Source organism: Pinus tabuliformis, chromosome 3_1 (assembly GCF_031772625.1).
Source record: "Pinus tabuliformis cultivar Carrire ecotype Pingquan chromosome 3_1, CPIR1, whole genome shotgun sequence".
NCBI lineage: Eukaryota > Viridiplantae > Streptophyta > Pinopsida > Pinales > Pinaceae > Pinus > Pinus tabuliformis.
This window is the reverse complement of record NC_142301.1, coordinates 879944306-879949772: the sequence shown is the minus strand read 5'-3', so window position 1 is coordinate 879949772 and position 5467 is coordinate 879944306. Positions and strand designations below refer to the sequence as shown.

Genomic DNA, 5467 nt, shown 5'->3' with positions numbered 1-5467 from the left:
AAACAACCCCCTTTGTAGTAGTGTGTAAATTTTGCATATCTGTGTCTCTTGCTACCACTATTGCTATCATTGGAACTACTGAGAAGTATGTGATGAGGAGGATCATGTGCCAAAGATTTCTCAATCTTGGGCCTGGCTTTTACTGGAAGTCCTTGTTTGGGAATAGGGAAGGAGCCATATTGAATTCTTCTCTCGGTGTTCAGAACGTCCCACCTGCATGAAGTCAAAAAACAAGTATTAGAAGTCTTGATAGATGACCATTAACAATAAACAAGAAATCCACCACCATGTCTCCACCTTGCAATATTTTCCTATATGCTTCTCCTTACAGTCAAGTTTTTTCATGAGTATATTAGTCATTTGTTGAAAACCTTTTACTTCTAGAAATAATTCATTATATTTGTGAAAGGCCTCCCAAATCTAGCCAAATAATTACAAAATCTAATGCCTAAAATTTCTACAACTATCATTAAGGCATGCTGAAAAAATTTCTACAGTGATCATTGATCATCCTTCTTATATATCTCAAAAAGTATCTTCATTGTCAACAAGGAATAGATGATCCCCTTCTCTAATGACATCGATATCATCTATTTCTGCATAATCTCCACTCAAAAATTTCATAAGCAAATAACCAAAATTTTCACATGCGAGAACAACAATTTTGTGAATGGCTAATTTTAAATTCTTTTGCAGCACTCTAATTTCAAATATTATAGGAAATATGAAATCATGAAATCATGAGTTCATATATAAAATAAATACTTACCACCAATTTTCAGTAGCTTTTGAATTGCATTTGGCAAGAGTATCACTTTCGCTGGTTGCTTGTTTGCTTTGATGTAAATTGGGTGATGCCTATGGATCACCACTCTTTTAGGAAGAGAAGGGCTTGTCCAATAGGAACACTTAATCACATGACTCATGCCACCAACACTAGGGTTGGTGTTGAAGGCATTGTGACTATATCGAAAAGAGAATTGTCAAATTAGTAACTATTTTTCTGTGCAATCCATTAGGTGGAGTGGAAATTGTATTTATAAAATGATGAATGCCATTTTCCCCTACATATATTGAAGGGTTCGTGATCTCTGTGTCATTTTTCTCATCTAGGTTTCGATGGGACAGATGAATCTTTGATAGATAAACATAAGTGTGAGTACGTTGACTGAAATTTTTATTGCAATAATTCCCATATTTCTTCATGCCCTTGATGCTCTACCAAATATTTTGGTGTCCAACCATTACAATTTGTTTTATTCATGTTTGCTCAATGGTCCAGAAGATACTTCACTACCTCTTCAATCCATCATTGATGGCAACATGGAGGGTTGTGTACCCATCTCCATTTGTTGCATTTATATATGCTCCATAACTTAGTGAATCGTTCAACATATCCAAATCCTTATTTTGTGCGGCAATGAAAAGGAAACTGCCAACAATACCAGACTGAAGATTTGCACCATTGTCACAAAGTAATGTGGCAACCAGTCTATATTGGCTTAGTATTTCTTCCCACAGAGGAACACTTATGTCTTCATCTGTTAAGTTTATGAAATATTAAATATAATCTGGTCAAATTCTTCATTTTATTAATGATGGAAACATTTTGAAATTTTAAAAGATATTGATTTCACTAATCTTTAGAGAAAATTTTAGAATAAATGTTTATATTAATAAATACACTCTGTGATTGGGAAAACAACTAACGAGTGCACTAGGGAGGGGAGAATATACCCTTGCTATTGACATCTACTCCATATTCTAAAAGATAGTTGACACAATCTTTAAAGCCATTTGTTGTAACAATGTGCTTATAACAAAACAACACAAAATGGAAAGTTTTAATTGGTTATCCCACTCATACCAGTGTATGATTTCAAATGAAAAGATGTACTTAAGTCATGAACCACAAAAACGTAAAGAAAGCATTGTGGAGACCATGGAACTCTACTGATGAAAATGAATTTTAGCTTTGAAATTTACCAAGGGTGTGTGAACATTGTTGTTTGATTCATTATGATCCATCCCTCTTTTCAGTAATTGCTCCATTAGAAGGGCATTCCCTGTTGAAGCAACATAACAAAGATGAACATGAACATCCATTCTTCCTTTTGCTAGCAATTGATCTCTCTTTTGAAAGTTGTCTAAAAGTTGGGTCCTTCAGTTCCTTCAATTGCTAGAGTCATATCAACACGAAGTTAAGTTTTCCTGCAATATTAACAAAGACATTACAATAATACATTTAATTGATCCTATTCCTAGAAAAACCTATTATGGTAAGTTCACTCGGCATATTTATCATAATTCTTGCTTGCAAACCTTAAGAAGGTTGTTCATGATGGTCATTCCATCTGCATTATTAGATTGTACAATATTCATGAATGAATTGCGGTTCAGTCGCAAAAGTTGAGAAAGCATCTTTCTACGGACTGTGTATGGTTGTGGTCTATAATAGAGCACTCCAGTTTCTCCAAAAACATCTCTGGGTTGGTTCTACCAAAGAATATGGAATGCAGTAGGAGAAGATTTTACAATAAAGAAACCAGCTGACTTAGTTTTGTGATTTCAAAACAATGTTTGTGCTACTAATGGGGTAAAACAAACAAGTCATTTGGAATGAGCTATGTCATTTCTATACTTCAAATTTTCCAATGTGGCTAAAACATAAAGTGAAACAAATGATTGTTCCAAATTTATTTGTATATGAGGTGCAAACATTCTAATATTCATGCTTATTATGTAATGAATCTCCTAAAAAGAAGATACTAAGAGCATGAATATCCACTTTCCTTTAAAGAAAATTAGCTTGCCTACTCTTTTTTACCCTTGTCTTTGTCTTCTAGTATGTCTTGCAAAATGAAACAAAATTTCAATGTTATTGTAGCTCCACATCAACATTTACAACGTTTTATTGTAGTTCTCTATTTAAAGACACACATTTGGCAAAATAAATAAAGTGAATCACCTAGAAGTTCTGAAATTTTAGACTGTGTAACACTCAGAAATATACCTACCATAGCACCAGACACTAACACATAAAAATTTGTGGGTGCTTCATTCATTCAAATGACATCTTCCTTTTGGGGGAAAGTACTATTCCTTCATCTTCCTTTTGGGGGAGAGTACTCTTCCTTCATCTCTGAAACCTTCCAAGCATGGGGTGGCTATTAGGTTATTTTTTCTCAAAGTTATTGTATTGAAGCCCACTAGCAAAGACAAAAAATAAGGTATACTTACCATAATTAGGTAGTACTTACCAGCTGGAAAAGAAAATCATGTGACACTCCTTGGAAAAGATATGCTTTATCAACAATAGGAAAAAACAAGATGTTTGCAATGCTTGTGCAGATGGCCTTTGGCAGATCATTTAACGTTTCTTCTTCTTGCAATCCCTTTGTCCTAAATTTCAAGGATATATGTGCCAACATTTGATCTTGCAATTGTAGTGGCAGTTGATTGCTAAAAGCAAATCTTGAAGTTGCCTGAATTGTGTCCCTCTGCAATAAAAATGGAAGTCAAATCCTCATGTGACATAGCATTTTTGCATGGAAAGGAGAGAATGTGTAAATATAACTTTTCTATGCACGAATCTATTAAGAATATATTTCTATACACAAATTTCATGATCTAGCTTATGCCATGTACAATTAAATTTGTCATGTTTCCTATCAAGTATGCATTCAAACTTAGATTAAATAACATGTAGATGATATCAAATATTGTTTCTCTAGTATTTTCAGCATGCAGGTCTCCATATCCAATAGTGGTGAGAGTGATAATGGAAAAATAGATTGCAGTAATATAGCGAACATAAAATGTGGAAATGTAGCACCAATCCATGTCCTACTCGAATCATGATATCTAGCAGCGAGTAGATATGAAAGGCATCCAACACAGTGAACTGCAAAAAGTGTTACCTGCACAATTGAGAAAATATGGTTTCAAATTCATTATCCCAGTGAATACTATTTGCAATTAAAGATTGCCTTCCACTAAATTCAAGCAAAATGAAATTGTTGGTGTTAACTTACACAAACAATCTTAAAACATTGTGTCCAGAAATAGTTGAGTCATATATTCTTCTCTAGTCTGGAGAACAGGGCATTGACCCATCTTAAACGCCAGAGCCACAACATATTAAGAGCACTAAACTCTAACCCAAGTTTCCTTCTGAATATTAGACTAGCTGCCTGAAAGGGTATTGTTGAACAGACGTCAAATATGAACCATGTGCAAATATACCTGTGTCACTAAGGAAGATGATGAGATAGTGCTTTATGGAGAGTACTTATGGTAGGTTTCAAGAATATTCCATGAAAGAATGACACCAATCATCTACTCCATGGTTTTGAAAATTGAAGAATCAACTAGCCATTTAGCAATGTTCTGGCATCTGTCCTCCAGCACATATGTTCTTTTGTTGAGGTAAGCTACGAAGAAGTTCATAATAATGTCAACTACAAAAATGTTGTCTACAATGAGGTCTACAACAAGTAAACCTCCTTTTGGCTTCTCGATAAACCCAAATTCAAACAACGAAACCCATGCCGAGTAAATCACTAGCACGGTTAAGAAATTTTTCCAGACCCTACAAGTAAAGAGAGTTCAATATAAATAACTGTGCTCAACAGTCCATTCTCTAAGAAATCGTGGCACTATGCTTTAATAGAAATCGTAAATGCCACTTTAATTTAAATTTGTTGTAACTCTATGCATCTTACAAATATTTTAAGTAAAAGCGATAAAAAATTATGATCTACAAAATCAGAAACTATTACTAAATGGCAAAATAGGAGGATTTGTCACTTTTTTCGACAAACCATACTTGTCTAGGCCTTGTCCAGCTGCTGTTAGCTTGATTTTGTTTTTGCTTTTATTTTTTTTAGATTCTTCAAATCTGTCGTGTACTAATCATGTGTATTAGAAGTAGTTTTTTTTTTTTTTTTTTTTTTTTTTTTTTTTAATTTAATATATCTTAATAATCTCTTTTGAGAAATTGGGATCATGGATGGTTTTAGGATAAGGAGCATTTAAATTGGCACTCTCAAGGGCATATAATCTCACAAACTACAGTTTAAATTTTAAGAAGAAAGGTTTTAATTGATTTCTAACCATTCAAATGTTTTGAATATAAAACCCTTTTAAAATCTTTCATTTTTTTCAAAGGTAAGCGTTGTATGACGACTTTTGTGATCAACAAAAAATGTAATCTCGGAGCTAGATCCGAATATATTTCCTTGCACAATGTATAAGTACTATCAGTCATCAAATATCCTTGGGCACTTTACACGTTACAATCCTTGATGGTTTATATTGAAATTAAGAAAAAATCTGTTAAAAATTTAATAAACCAATTAGACGGTTGAATGGGTTTTTAGAAATTATGCTAATTATTGTCTTTGGCCTTTCTTTAAATATCTGTGAATGCTTAAAAGATTAGGATTTATAACCAATGCTTTAATCT

At 33.3% G+C, this 5467-nt stretch overlaps 1 pseudogene; it reads right to left on the bottom strand.

Moving 5' to 3' along the window:
* Positions 1-963: 963 nt before the first annotated feature.
* On the bottom strand, positions 964-4587 carry LOC149190407 (potassium channel AKT1-like; annotated as a pseudogene).
* Positions 4588-5467: the final 880 nt, after the last annotated feature.